Source organism: Macaca mulatta, chromosome 16, assembly GCF_049350105.2.
Source record: "Macaca mulatta isolate MMU2019108-1 chromosome 16, T2T-MMU8v2.0, whole genome shotgun sequence".
In the NCBI taxonomy this organism is placed as follows: Eukaryota; Metazoa; Chordata; class Mammalia; order Primates; family Cercopithecidae; genus Macaca; species Macaca mulatta.
In genome coordinates, this window is record NC_133421.1 from 56,394,601 (window position 1) to 56,411,814 (window position 17,214).

The window sequence follows — 17,214 nt, forward strand, 5'->3', positions numbered from 1 at the left end:
GATAAAATGGAAAAGATAGAATTTAATGATTATATTATCTAATATAAAGCAGATATAATAGTATACATTTTTATTTGTCTCAAATACACTAAAGTTATTAATAGATCTGTTTATGCCAATGTACTTATGTAAAAAATATACAGAGAATGTAAAGAGAATTAAGCCATTATTTTTAATCAACAAGATTAAGTTGTAATAATTTTCTAACCAAATTTTAAGAACCTATTTCTATAATGGGGAGATTTAAAAAAAAGACTCAGTAAATATGTCAGAGGCTTCCTAAGAACAGTTTCTGTCACACTCTAAATGTATATAATGCGTAAATCTAATTTTTGTTTCCCATGAGGAATAAGTAATATCAAGTTGATATTTAGCTGCTATAAAGTCAAAGGACAAATATTTCCAGTTATTATAGAGGTAATTATATATATTCAAAAATAATTGAGAAAGAAATGCTATATAATCTTTTATGTCTGAGTGTCATACAGGACTGTTCGTGGGGTTTTTTTTTTTTTTTTTTTTTTTTCCTGGAAGAAGGTAGGATAAATGCCACTCTAAGAGGACTAACTAAAGGTAATTAATTCTGATTTATCTGAAAAAAACTAAATATTCGTTATTTTCACCATGTATATATGTGGAAGATAGCTGCAAGCAGATTGCTTTGAAGTAAAAAATGTTATCATTTAAAAATTTAAATCCATTCATATTTCTACTCAAATCTGTAAGAGAATGTAATTAAGTATCCACTCCCCACCTTCAATTTATGAAGCCTGAAAAAAATGTTAATAATATACTGCAGATGTCAGACATCTGGACTGAAATTTTTCTTGTGTGGTAGAATAATGCTCCCAGGTATTAAATATTTGCCTAACAGCAATTTCTGGTTTTGCTATTTAGGGACAAAAATATTGGCTTAGAATGATTATTATTAAAAGTGAACTCATCGAGTAATGTCATTCCTCTTCTCATTACATTTAAAATAAAGGCAAAGTCCTTTTCCATCATTTCAAAACTCTATGTGATCTGACTTCTGCTTACTTTGACTTTTTCTAGGACTATCTTTCTCTCACTGATGATGCTCCAGCTTCCACAACATTCTTTTTACTACTTTAACAGGTCCTTGGAATCTTTGCACTGCCTGGAATGCTCTTTTTATATCTTTGCGTGGCGAACATTTTATCCTTCAGAGCTTGGCTAAAATACCATTTATGTCTGAGATACCTTCCTGCCACTCAATCTAAAATAGACACCCAAGAGTTGATCTTTATATCGTCTTTAACCCCTTGGTGATTTTTATGATTCTTTATTTTATTGTCTGCATGTGTCCCACTGACCTCCCCTCCAGAATTTAAGCTTTCTGAGAATAGAGGCTTTCTTGTCTCATTCATGTTCTTTCTCTAATACCAAAAAAAAAAAAAGAAAAAAAATTATGTCTGCCATATAATACAGACTTCAAAAATGTTTACTGAAACAATATATCAATAAAACTTGACAGTAGAAAACAAACAGATGAACTTCAGCAGGAAATCTCAGATTATCAGCTTTAAAACCTTAGAGCTGAAAGTCCCTTAGAGATCAGAGTCTTGATTCGATGCATGGGGATATAATAAGCCTGAAAATGTATGCTTCTACCCAAGGTCACACACCAAAAAGGGCGGAAAACACATGTCTCTGTCATACAAATACTCTTCACTGTTCATTCTCTTAATATTAGCTGTGCCTGAATTCCTGCTCTAAAGAAATAATGTACCTAGTTTCATTGACCAGAAGACTAGACAAGTATTTAGAAATTTATTGAACTAATGATTTCTTTTCACAAATAATTTTATTGTGAGAAAAGAATAAAGTTTTAGAAATTAATAGATGGGAAAGACCAATATTTGTCTTGGTGACTATATTGAAAAAAAAAGGGACAAGATATAATTTAGTCCTTGAAAATGAGGTAGAATACATTACTTGGAACTAATAGAATACAGAACGCAAGGTATAAGGAACAGTGTTAACCAAAACTGACTTAAACATTTTGGGTAGGTGGTGAATTTCAAATGGTTGTTTTTAATCAGATAATGGGAGCGTTCCAGGCAGCTAAAATTTATTTAGATGAAAACATAATAGAAGCAAAATAATTAATTTATAAAGGAAAAAGTTGAGACCTTTTTTTTTTCTCTCCCTATATAACAGTGCTTCTAAAAGTTGTGGGCTGTGCAGCATAGCTATGGATATTGTTCTAATAAATGTCTACTTCTGCCTCTAATGAATGTGAAAGTAATTTAGAAAAAGTTCCCCAGGTAGACTTTGATAACCCCTTGAGTTTTCCCTCCATAATGAAAAAGTTTCTTCTGTTGAATGTGCTTTCCTTAGAGCAAATGAACTAACATTTTATAAATTGGGTTTACATTTACAGAGAAGGACCTCCATGTTAAAGTTATTTGATTACTAAAGAGGGTAGGATATTATAAATAAAATATTTAAACAAGTTAACCCAAAGAAATACATTAAATATTCTTGATTATAAATGCAGAATTATAAATCTCAATGTTGAAAAAACTTCATATGTAATTTTAAATACACTAAAAAAACATTTACCAGTTGCCAACCTACGGGAAAATGTCAACCTTACAATTGGTATATCTACAGTTGCAATAAAGAATAATTCAAGATGTCCAACTATGGAAAATGGTATACAAGACCAAAAAGCCTTCTTTTTTTTTTTTTTTTTTTTTTGGTCCTTAATTCTTTCCATTGTTCTTGTAGTTTGTAGTCTTTTTCTCCAGGGATAGAGATTAATAATTATCATGTATTTGAATGTATAAAGATGTTTATAGATGTTGTGATTTCCTAACATATCTCATGAAAATCTAGGTCACAGAGCCTTTCCTAGCTTTTAATTTTATATATAAATAATGTTTTCTGGTATCTTTGTGGTCTGCCTTAGAGATCATAGGAGGAGATTTATAATACAGAAATTTGCTGAAAGGATAGGAATAGCAACTATTCACCTCCTATGGAAGTCATGATCTAAATGACCCAGTTTATTGCAATATTTTTCTTGTTTTCCTACTTATAATGATGCCTCAGAAAGACAGAGAGAGAAGACAGAGTAAAAGGGACTATCAGTTATCAATCACTGCATATAAAAAACTACTTCAAAAGTGAATAGTTTCATGCACAACAATTTATCCTTTTTTTTTTTTTTTTTTTTTTTTGAGACAGATTCTCACTCTATTGCCCAGTCTGAAGTGCAGTGGCACAATCCCTGCTCACTACAACCTCCACCTCCCAAGTTCAAACAATTCTTGTGCCTCAGCCTCTCAGGTAGCTGAGACCAGAGGCATGCACCACCATACCCGGCTAATTTTTTTTTTCTTCTTCTTCTTTTTGTATATTTTGTAGAAACAGAGTTTCCCTATGTTGGCCAGGCTGGTCTTGAACTTCTGGCCTCAAGTGATCTGCCTGCATCAGCCTCTCAAAGTGGTAGGATAACAGGTGTGAGCCCCCGCACCCAGTGAACAACTTAATTTGTTCTTCCGTCTGCTGTATAGACAAGACTCAGTGGGGATGTCTTGTATATGCTTCACATCATGTTGATTGGAGAGATTTGACTGGGATAGAGTTTTGCAAAATGACTTCATCTACCTGTTTATTGGTTCCTTTGGTGTGACTAAGTTGTCTAGGACCTGGCTGGTCAGTCTCCCTCCCTCTCTTTCTTTTTTTTTTTTTTTCTCTCTTTCTCTTTCTCTATAGGCCCAAACCATTAAAGTTCTCACTATATTCTCCCTTTCCAGCATAGTCATTGAACAATTTTACATGATAGCTCAGAACTTCAAAAAAGCAAAAGTGGAAGTTACTGGGCCTCATAAGCATATTTTCATTTCTGTCCCATTCTGTAGCTCAAAGCAAGTCTTGAGGCTAGCCCAGGTCAAGGGTAAAATAGACTCGATTTTTTGATAGAAATAATGGCATGTATGTTCAAGGATGCAAGGCGACATTAGTATCTATCTTTGCAAACCATCTACTATAGAAAGAAAGAAGAATGAAAATGAAGAGAAACGTAACAAAACGCAAACCTTGCAAAATGTTGCTTCTCCTTCAATGTTATTCTAGTTAATATCTCCTCTACTCATCAAGTTGTTCAGTTTGGGAGTCTTAATCTTTCTTATTATATCAAACCTTAACTGTACCTCACTAACTGTGTGTGTCTCACTTCCTTCTTCCCTGTATCCAATTCAAGCATGCTCCAGCCATCATCATTCTTCTGAAACTAGTTGTATATCTGTTTCTCCTCCTCCCTTCACTATATCCTTCATACTAGTACACTTTTGCAAAAAGAGTCATCTTTTTAAAACACAAAGCTTCGGCCAGGCACGGTGGCTCATGCCTGTAATCCCAGCACTTTGGGAGGCCGAGGCGGATGGATCACGAGGTCAGCAGATCGAGATCATCCTCAATATATTTAGAACAAGATGTTATATACAATTCCAGAACAAAGAGAAACAATGGCTCCTGCTTTTCAGAAATTTTCAATATTGACAAGTTTATATGCAGGAGATTACAGAATTGAAAGATAACTTTTTAAAAGTTCATATGCTGGAATTTCCCCAAGACTTCTAGTACAGCTATTATTGAGGGGAATAAAAAGATTCAGCAGTAATATCAGATGAGCAGGTCTCTTGTTGCTTTTTTTGTTTTAGTTTGTTTCTTTGTTTGAAAGAGAACTTTTCTGAAGGCCCTTGAAATACTTTGCAAATTGAATTTCAGAAAATATTTTATCAATTTATTTCCACGCAAGAAATGAGAAACCAACACTGATTTTTGTAATTTTTAATTCCTCTTGAGAAATTGAGTAAAAGTGGTATATTGTATTAGTTTGAACTCATTTACTTAATTTAAATGCTGCATTTTAAATTAATTTATTCAACAAATATTTACAGATTGCCTACTATGTTTCTATCACAGTGCAGGAACTCCAGATTTAATTGGAGAGGAGGTTACAAAACAGACATGGTTCTCGCTTTATAGAAATTTATATTCTAGATGGCAAAAAAAATTAAACTTGGGACCAAAGGGTTTTATAATAACAAATAATAATAAGTGTTGCACAGCATATAGAATAGTGACTTAATCTAATCAGAGGCTGAATGCAATTTTCCCTGTAATTTTATTTATTCTTGTTAATTTGTTATTTAAATTTATTCTTTTGTGAACTAGCTTTTCATTTCCTTTGCCTATTTTTCAATTGGGGTATTTGTCTTTTTCTAATTAAACATATTAAAGAAAATTTAAAGGAGATATAAATCCAGTGTAATGTCCCAACCAAAAGCAAAGACTAAACTATTTATTGTGAATTGCCTTCAGTTCAAGGCAAATATGTGCATTGTATAAGTATTTAGTTAATGGGATGATGCAATTTGAACCCTATTCTTTATCTTTAATAACAATCTGTAATTACTTAATTTGTTTATTTCTCAGTTGTCTCTATTTTCTGCTTTAGTAACAAGAATATAAGTACATATAACATTTTGTTCTTCATGTTTTTTCTGAATGTTTCATAATATCTATATTTTTTCCATCCATGAAACATATTAGAACAGGCTTATTAATATTTTTATGATGTCATTTTAGCATTGTAATATATATTTAAAGTATATTATTAAAAAATCAGATATAGAATTAAATTAATGGCAGGTGGGAAGTATAAGCCCTCTTAGAGAAGTATGGGTATGTTATGTTGGTTGCTAAGTTAGAAGTATGGCAGCTCAGAAGATAGTAAGTCAGGGATATTGCATGAATAATTTGGAATTCAAAGGGAATCCTGAAGACTTGGTAGAATAAGAACCTGCAACTATGTTGGAGCAGTACATAAGGTGGTAGTAGAAATTATTTTCTAAGCAGCAGGAGCCAATGAGTATGCATATTGTGAAGGAAAGGCATGGGGCACAGAGCAGAAGCTCTGAAATTCCAAAGTGACTGAAACATAGGATGAGGGAAGAACACTGAGATAAACGTTGGAAAAGAAAATTTGAGGACCACAGTTTGGCCTTGACCCAAGGTGGACAAGACCAACAGAGAGAAATCATCTTCTCATGGAAAGAATTGATCTTTGGAAATATAATTTATTAGACAATTATAAGTTTGAAATGGGAAAAGAGACTAAGGTTTAAAGACCAGCTGTTAGCTAATAAAATACTTCAATATCAAAGCTAGTGAGAAATTAAAACAGTGTGGTGGCAGATTGATAGAGGAGCTGTTAGGAAATAGAGGAATGGTTCTAGGCCTATTACTGAATACATGCAGATAGAGAAAGTAGGAATCAGAGATGAAGTCAGAATATCCACAATTGTTTTTTGGAAGATGATTCCAGTATCAGAGATGGTTTTATTATTGTTGCTTTTGCCATTGTTACAATATTAGCAAGAAAACAAAGCTGTAAGTAACCATGATGTGTAATTTATGTAATTTGAGCAATATTGAGCTTAAGACTGTGCTAAGAGAGCAGACATATGAGTTGAAATCAAGAATAAGTCATAGTCAAAGAATATACAAGCTCATAGCAAAAGCAATTTGTAGTATATTTAGATCTCTAAAATCAAGAAAGACAAAAGGATATCCTTGACCTTATTAATGTACCAGTGTGATTTAGGTGTAAATTTCCCAAATATTTCTGTCATCTGGGAAGATCATAAGCACAAGGCATAAAATATTTTCTTTAGGACGGGTGTGGGGGCTCACATCTGTAATCCCAGCACTTTGGGATAAAAGAAAAACAGGCAAAATTTAAATGTTAAGTTTACTTTTACTGACTTTTTTTTCCCCAAAGGAAAACAGCTTTGAGAAGTCTTGGACTCCTTCTATAAAGGATACAGCAAGTAGTTTTAAAATCCACAAGATAAAGTAATCTTTATCTTGGCACTACTATTTGGGTGAGCTTAAGAATAAGGATGTTGGTCTTGTATCCAATACTCATGGCAGGAATGCCTAGATGGGAAATTCTAGCTTGATCTATAAGCAGCTAAATTCAATCAACTCCCTCACGTGACACCTTATCTGTAACAGTCATTATATATCCACAGATGATAATATATGTAAGCCAGACATAACGTTATGTTTATGGGAAGACAGTGTATTACCAGAAAGGGTTCCAAGACTTTTGTTATTTGGGAGGGGAATGTTTCTCTTTTTTGTTTCTTTTTTAAAAATAGATACATAGTCCAGCAGAATAGAGAGCCCAGAAATAAATCCACATATCTACAGCCAACTAACTTTTAATAAAGGGGCCAAGAACACACATTAAGATAAGGATTCCATTTTCATCAAATGGTGCTGGAAACATTGAATATGCACATGCAGAAGAATGACCTAGATTCCTACCTCTTACTATATACAAACTCAACTCCAAGTGGATTGAAGACTTAAATGTAAGACCCTATACCACGAAACTACCAGAAGAAAACATAGTGTAAACACTTCATGACATTAATCTGGGCAATAATTTTTTTGATAAGATCTCAAAAGCACAGAGAGCAAAAGAAAAATTAGACAAATTAGACAAACAGATTACATCAAGTTAAGCTTCTACACAGAAAAAAAAATCAGCAGTTGAAAAGACAACTTACAGAAGAGAAAACGATATTTTCAAACTACGCATCTGATCAGGGATTCATATTCAGAATTTATAAGAAATGCCAGCAATTTAATAGCAAACAAATAATCTAATTTAAAAATGGGCAAAATACCTGCATAGACATGTCTTAAAAGAGTAAATACGAATGGTCAAGAGATGTACAAAAAAATGTTCAACATCACTAATCACAAGGGAAATATAAATCAAAGACACAATGAGATATCACCCACACATGTTAGAGGCACTATTATCAAAAATGTGAGGCTGGGCATGGTGGCTACGCCTGTAATCCCAGGGCTTTGGGAGATCGAAGCAGGTGGATCACTTGAGGTCAGGAGCTCAAGACCAGCCCGGCCAACATGGTGAAACCCCATCTCTACTAAAAATACAAAAAAAATTAACCCGGTGTGGTGGAGCATGCCTGTCATCCCAGCTACTCTGGAGGCTGAGGAAAGAGAATCACTTGAACCCAGGTGGCAGAGGTTTCAGTGAGCCGAGATCACAGCACTGCACTCCAGCCTAGGTGATGGAATGAGACTCCATCGCAAAAAAAAAAAAAAAAAAAAAAAAAGAGAAAGTGATAAGTGGTGGCAAGGATGTGGAGAAAAGGAACCCCTGACACACTATTGGTGGAAACCTAAATTAGTGTAGCCATTATAGAAAACAGTATAGAGGTTCAGCAACATAAGCCAGACACAGAAAGACAAATATTGTATGATCTCACTCGTATGCGGAATCTAAAAATAAATTAACTCGTAAAAGTGGAGAATAGAAAAGTCATCACCAGAAGCTGGGGTGGGGGGAAATTGTGGGGTTAGGAAGAGGTTGGTCATTGGCTAAAAAGTTACAGTTAGGTAAGAGGAGTAAGTTCTAGTATTCTATTGCACGGTAGAGTAATCATAGATAACAATAATTTATTACATATTTCAAAATAGATATGAGAGATGATTCTGAATGTTATCACCTCAAATAAATGATAAATATTGAAGTGACGGTTTACTAATTACTCTGACTTGATCATTACATAATGTATACATGTATCAAAACATCACCGTGTACCCCATAAATATGTATAATTGTTACTGGTGAATTCTAAATAAAATAAAACTTTAAAAAGAGTGTAAATAAACAACAAATAATTAAAGACATGAAATACTCTCAAATGAACTAACAAACATACAATTGGGATTGCAGAAGGAGAGAAATGAAAGTGAATGAATAGAAACAATATTTGAAGAGATAATTAACAAAAGAGGTTAATCCAATAATCCGAGAAGCTCAGCAAACTCCCAGACAACAACACGTAAGCAAATAACCCTCACATTTTGATAACTAAAGACAAATAACGAAAAAAGTCTTACACACAGCCAGAGAAAAGAAAAGATACCATACTTTCAAAGAGACAACAGTAAAAGTAATGACTACAGAACAAGAGGAAAAAAAGAAATTCTGAAGATAAAATAATGCCGTGTATAATAGATTGCTAAGGTTGCTATTACAAAACAGCACAGACTGGAGGGCTCCAACAACAGCAATTTATTTTCCCACAGTTCTGGAGGCTAGGACTCCACGATCCAGGTGTCAGCACGCTTGTTTTCTCTGAGGCTGCTTTCCTTAGCTTACAAATGGCCGCCTTCTGTTTGTACTCACATGGCCTTTCCTCTGTGTGGGTGCATCCCTTGCTGTCTCCTTTTCTTAAAAGAACACCAGTCCTACTGGATTAGGGTCCCACATTAATGACTTGGTTTAACTTTATTAATAATTACCTCTTTAAAGACCCTGTCTCCAAATATACTCACGTTGTAAGTGACTGAGGATTAGGACTTCACCACATAAATTTGAAGGAGACTCGTTCAGCCCATAATACCCATCTTTAAAGTGGCAAAAGAAAATACACTTCAACATAGAATTCTATATCTAATAAAAAATATCCAGCAAAAACACATGTAGGAAAACACATGTTCAGACAAAAATAGGAGAAATTTTCTTCAGTAGATCTATAAGAATGGAAAATCTAAAGGGAATTATTTAAGGAGTAGAAAAATGATTCCAAAAGAAAATGCAAAGGAAAGTGAAAAACATCAGAAAAAATAAATACGAAATAAAAAGAAACAAACATTGATTTTATAAAACACAGTGTAATTTGAAGTATATACAGAACTGAAATTAAAGGCAATCATAGGAAAAACAGCTAAGGAGTTTCAAAGTTTCTATAATTCTAGCTGCATTAAGAACATGTCAAAGACAAAATTTACGTTAGATTTTAAAAAGTAAAAGATGCATGTTGTAATCTCTGAGAATGGTAGGAGAATATGTATTTAACCAGTCAATGAAAGGAAGATATGGAATAATACAAATATAAAATTAATTGAAAGAAGTACATAAAGGAGAGAAAAGCAGCATAAAATTGATTAATAAACCCAATTTGGTAGTAACTATATTAAATATAAATAAGCTGGCTGTTTCAAATAAAGTATAGCTGCCAAAATGAATTGAGCAAAACATATTATAAGGGATACTCTTTATATGTATGTAATATATATTATGGATAATGTATATTTTATATAATATATGTCATCTATCTACCTTAAAAATGAAAAGTTAAAGAATAGAAAAAACATGTACACAAACACTACCTGATAAGAAGATGGTATAACAAAACAAATGTCAGACAAAGGAGACTTTACTGGAAGAAGCAGTACTAGAGGTAAAGAAGGATTCTCTATAATGTATCAATATAACATTAATATAATGCCATCAATATAACATTAATATATAGTAATCTTAAATGTATATACATACAGAAATATAGTTTGAAGGCATTTAAATTAACTGTTAACATAACAGAAAGGGAAAATATAAGAACTGACCAGCATAAAGGGAAATAAGACACTTTTCTCCATAACTGAGAAAATACAGACAAAATGGCAATGAAGATGTGAAATATCTGAGTAACACAATTGACAAACCCAACCTAACTCACTTACATACTACGTAGTTATAAAGTCTTGAAACATATGTAAATCTGAGGGAAGGAGAGGGTTTGAAGAAAGATCTTTCCATGCTGGTAATAAAATATTTCCAAATCTGGAGGCTGGTTATATGGATACTCTGAACTTTCTCTCTGTGTGTGTGTGTGTGTGTGTGTATTTGTGTGTGTGTATGTATACATATAAATGTATATTATTATTTGTTGTATTTTAGTATTTATATGATTATATTTATATAATTTTATTATTTTATTTATATTATAAATGTACATTATATATAGTGTTTATGTACAAATTTATGTTTTATAATATAAAATATATAATACAATATATAATATATTGTATGTTATTATATTATATTATATATTATACATTATATAATATATAACATATATTAATATAATGCCATCACTATAACATTGATATATAATAGTCTTAAATGTATATACATACAAAATATGGTTTGAAGATATTTAAATTAACTGTTAACAGAATATATATAACATATATATTTATTATATATAACATATATATGTATATAAATAGAGTCAATGTAAATACAACAATTCATAGAGACTTCCATGAAATCTCCTTTAAAAACTATTCCTAACCACAGAACAAAATCTTTCTGGTCCATGTTTGGTGACTTTCCTTTATTTGAAAATGTATTGATTTAACTCTATGAAAGCACTTAAGGGTCACACAATTACTCCTAATTTATAAAAGTTATTTATTCCCGTGGTGGTAGAATTGCATTCTTCATACATTATGCTACCCTCTTATCAACAGTTCCTCTGTAACACCCCGTTCCCCGTTCTAACATGAAAGATAATGAATAGAAAACGCTGATGTTTTCTAAACCAGTCACATATATTGCCTAATTATGAGAAAAAAACGGAAGTGGGCTGTAATCCAAATTTTTCTGTGAGAAAACAGATTCAGAAGACACAGTTAACTCATTTTAAGGTAATGAAGTTGTAAAAGCCGTACTGGGACACAAAGCTACTTCACCCTTTCCATTTAACTTTACTTTGAATATGATAAAGTCATTGAGCTTCTGAATTAATGATTAATAATGGCTTACTAGCTATTAACATCTAGTGTAGGTAAAGTTCATATATCAAAAGGAATGTTTAGTACTAGACTGAAGATACAAATGGCATGATAATCACAGGAACTGATTTAGGACTTGTGAGTTAAATTCTAAATCCAGGCCAGGTGCAGTGGCTCATGCCTGTAACCCCAGCACTTTGGGAGTAATCGAAGAAGGACGATAGATTTGACCCAGGAGTTCAAGACAAGCCTGGGCAGCATGGCAATACCCCATCTCTACAAAAAGTCTTAAAAATTAGCCGGGCATGGTGGTGTATGCCTGTGGTTTCAGCTACTCTGGAGGCTGAGGTGGAGAGATCATCTGAGCCCAGGAGGTGTGGAGGCTGCAGGTAGACGTGGTGACATCAATACTTTCCAGCTTGGAGGACAGAGCAAGACCCTTTCTCCTAAGTAAATAAATAAATAAAATAAAGAATGTCTTTCAGCACCCTGAGGTTGTTATCTCCAAACATCTGGGAATTCTACCTACCTATATACACAGTTAGCTTGGTCTTCTATGAATTTATGCTATGCAATACCTTTGAAGCATAGCTTAATTGGTTGTAAGCCTCAACTACACACACACACATACTAACTTCCTCATAGATTAAGTTAATGCAATTTCTTGACTCTTATTTTTAATGAGAGAAGCTACTTATAAATAAGCTATTAGGTGAGTTATTAAGACATAGTATCATTTATTACTCAAATTAAATTCAGGGTGTTATTAAGGTTTCATGAAAATTGGAATTCTGTATTCTATTAAGAAATTTGGCTTCTAAGAATCCCAATAATTTTGCAAGGCTCCTATAGATAATTGGGATTTATATATTTTTTTCTGTAGGAAATGTTACCTGTGGGTCATCAGAGTTATTTTGAGTTTGTACTATTCTTGAATTAATTAAATACTCTTGATGTTTCTTCATCATTATGAAACTAAGCTGTTGTGGATATTTTTCTTAACCTTTTTTTGGGCAGCATATTTATGTCAATGATACATTTATGTTTAGCAGTTAGAGTGTGAATCACCCATAAACCTATTGTTAAGAGACAGGATGTATAGCGACTGAAAATCTATTTCCGTACTGGTGGTTTGCCTGTGATTTCATTTTATTTAATCTATTGCGATATATTAGGTTGGTGCAAAAATAATTGCAGTTTTTGCCATTAAAAGCGATGATAAAACCACAATTATTTTTGCACCAAATTAGTACTATCAAAATAATAATAATAACTGTATGAATATAAATACAAAGCAAAAATAAGAGGCTTAATTCTTGGTTTCATGAAAGAACTGTATATATGCAAAGTGACTCACAAATGCTGAAGTAACTGAGAAATCAAAGCAGACAAATCCAGTTTGTTGGTAAAGTGTTTTGTTGGGGGAATTTACAGAGAGAAGCATGGTCTTAGGCGACAGCAAGACGAACAAGTCTCCACCCCATTACTTCCATACCCAGGGCTTCTATACCATAGGGAAAGGGCATAGGCTCTCCAGCAAGACAATTAAAGGCAAACTTCCAGAATAAACAAGCATGCTGTATGCATCATAGCCTATAATTTGTGCACAAACATCAAGGATGAGATAGTCTTACCCTAAGGACAGTAAATACAGTAGAAATTAGGAGGCATTCCTGGGACTGGGCCTAATCAGAAGTCAACATGGCAGATTAGCATCTAAGATGGATCCACTTTTGTCTCCTCAATTCTCCATGTTGAAAATAAAGAAAAATTTCTCTCTTCTCCTTTTTCTTAGAGCACTTACTTTAGAAAACTTGTAATTACATAAGTACTTTCTCCCTTCTTTGAGATGTATGTAAATGCTTTTGAAAACTAGATAGGCTTTTATGACCTAGGCAAGTCTCTCTCAACAATATGGGAGGTACCTCCTTGAAATGCAAACATCAAGAGAAACAGCAGCCCTATATCCCAGTTATTATAAGAGGGTAGGAGCCTTACTTTAGTAGGTGCCTTACTCCAAGTTACAAAATTACATTTTTTTCATAAAAATATAAAAGTGTGTTTTTTCATTGAGTACCATCAATTAGCTAACACCAGTCACCCCAGTTACCAGGTATGTTAGTCTGTTTTGCATTGCTATAAAAGAATACCTGAGGCTGGAGTAATTGATAAAGAAGAGATTTATTTGGCTCACAGTACTGCAGGCAATATAGGAAGCATGGCACTGGCATCTGTTTTTGATGAGGGCTGCAGGAAGTTTTCACTCATGGTGAAAGATACAGGCAGCTTGTGTTTCATGTGGTGAAAGAAGGAGCAAGGGAGAGAAAAGCAGATTCCAGGCTCCTTTTTAACAATCAGATTTCTCTGTAACTAATAGGGTGAGGACTCACTCATCATGAGAACTCACTCATCACTGCAAGGACAGCACCAAGTCAAGGCATTCCTGATGGATCCACAACCATAATCCAGACACCTCCCACCAAGCCCCACCTCCATCACTGGGAGTTACATTTCAACTTGAGATGTGAAAGAGACAAATATCCAAACCATATCACCAGGTGAATCTAGACTGAATCATGTGTGACGAATGGTGCTATCAAATTTTCTTGGGGATTATCTATCGTTTATCTTTAAAGTATGTATGTAATGGGTTGCATTTGTTTGACTATATAAAAGGGTGAAATTTCTTTCTGTTTTTGCAGACTCTCAGTGGATTGCCTGTGATGTGTATTATATTCATGTTCAGTGTTTATTCAACAATAAAATTGTTCTCATTTTTTACTACATTTATGGACATTTGGTGGGGGGGAGTTGGGAGAAGAGTTTTGTAATTGTATTTTCCCAAACAACTCTCTAGATTATTTTTAAATGTATAGTGTTTTGCAAAAATGAATAAGTAGATGGGCTGCCAGGTCTTTTATCCTACCTACTTTGAACCAGTCAATTTGAGAACTGAGGTGTTCTCAATCCTTGCCTCCCCAGTTTACCCATACATTTCTCTTCTCTATCTTTACAAATATCCTCCTTTTTCCAACATTACCTATAGAATCTTTGCAGTGACCCAAAGTTTTGCTGAAAGCACTAGGGAGAGACTTTAATAAAACAGAAGGAACTTTCGATGTGCTGTGTTCTATTTAGCTATGACAGATTTCCTTTGACTTAGCTTTTCCTTTGACTTTAAGTTATTGCATAAATCATTCTTACAAAAATCATACAAATACAGGTGTTTAAATGACAGCCTATGGCTTATACCCTGTTAAGAGATTCATTTTGTTCATAGGTTGGTAAGAAGAGAATAAAAAAACTATTTTAAATGTTTTGATGAAAGTCAAATGAAAAGGTAGGATTTGATTTTCAATTTTTTATTGCCTAACAAACCCTTTTTTGGTAATGGATCTATTTTAAAAATGAGTTCTGTGACCATTATGTGCCACTATCATTGTTGCAGCAGACTGAGTCTCCTCTAAAAGTGGAATTAACTTAAACTATGAATATTTTAATACAAAGTTCTCTCTTGACTCATTTAAGCAATACAATTGGCATTTTTAGCAAAACTATTTTATTTCGTATGTATTTCTTATCTTGCTCAATGACCATTCTCATTTGGTGTGTCCTTGAATTAATTCAAAGGAAAGCAGTCTTCTTTCACAATGAAGTTTCATATTTCCTCTAACTTGATCAGTTCTTTTGAGTGCCTACTGTATGTCAGGTGTCATCCTAGACACTGAGAAAATGGTATGAAATAAAACAAACTTTTATTTTACTGGTTAAAAAAAATAGGTGGTTTATAGTGAGTTATTACTATTTGGAAGAAAGGCCCCAGCAGTGAACTGTTCTAACAATGAACAACTGGCAAAGGAGTATTGCTGTCCTTCATCCTTCCTCATTAAATATTTGGTTTTTGAAGATGATATGTATACAGCAGTCCCCCATAATCTGCAGTTTCAGTTATGCAAGTCAGTTGCTGTTCAAAAGCAAGTGAATTCAGTACCATATTTTGACAGATAGAGATTATATTCTCATAACTTTTATTTATTACAGTAGATTGTTGTTTATTTTATTATTAGTTATTGTTGTTAATCTATTACTGTGCCTAATTTATAAATTAGAATTTATTGTAGGTTCGTATGTATAGGAGAAAACAAAGTATACATAGAGTCTGGTTTTACTTGTGGTTTCAGGGATTTACTAGGAGTCTTGGAATATATCCCCTGCAGATAAGGGTATACTACTTTATTATTTTGTTATGGTTGCCATAACAAAATACTGCAGACTGAGTGGCTTACACAGCAGAAATTTACTTTCTCACAGTTTTGGAGGTTGGAAATCCAAGATCGAGATGTGGACAAGTTTGATTCTCCCTGCCTTGCAGGTGGCCACTTTCTCACTGTGTCCTCAAAGGCTCTTTCCTATGTGCCCTGCAAATCCTGTTGCCTCCCTGTATGTCATTTCTTCTTATATGGATACCAGTCGGGTTTAATTAAAGCCTACCCTAAAGGCCTTATTTTAACATAGTTATCTCTTTAAATGACCTATCCTAAAATAATTTACATTCTGGGGAACTGGGAATTACTAATAGTACTGGGGGTTAGGGCTTCAACATATGGATTACGCGGAGCGGGGAGGGCCTGCATATATGCACAAATCAATGACTTTCCATATAAATATCAAATATTCTGCATAGGTGAGTATTTTAATTGGATCAATTAAATATTTTTGAAGCTATTGAAAATGTATTTGTGTTATTAGTAAAGTATACATCTTTAATGTATATTTAAAACATAGAGACTCATATTACACAAGATTGTTAAAACATTGTGCTGTCCAACAAGGACAACACTAAACGCATCACATTTTCAGAAGATTGTATAAGTAACTGAAGGCAAAGATAACTTTTTCTATAAGATGTCAACAACTGATAGTAGAAATTACAACAATGTTTTAAAAATAGTCCATTTATAATCCACTCATTATTTCCTCCAGGGAGGGAAATCTGCACACCTTCTCCCTGCCGGCTCATGTTCTGGTGTAACGTGTTCAGTGCTGAAATTCTTGCAAGCCTGTTGTGAAAAACCCTAGAAGAAAGCAAGTTGCACTAATCCTAATGTATTATATGTATTCTGGTTTTCAAGATACCAAAGCATGGCATGTGTCTTGGAAAGGGATTGCATTGTAACCTAGCATGCACCCAAATTATACATTCCTTTCTTGTTGTTCAGCCTTTAAGCCAACTTGAGATGTTGCAGGATGTGCATTGGTGCTGCTTGCTTCAATTGAGTATCAGGGGCATCATATAAATAAATTACAAGTGGGTACCTAGTGTTTGTACCGATTTTCCATTGCCTACTATCTGAAGGAAATAATAGAAACATATGCTCCCAAGTCTATTGCTCAATATATTCACATAGTGAAGTTAAAATGTTTGGTTAGAAAATCAATATTGTTATACTAAGCATCAAGTACAGTAAACTAGGAGAATTGTAGGAAGCTGTGAACTCACTTAAAATCAATGTGTATTTAAACCAGGGAGTAACAAAATAGATAAAAGTA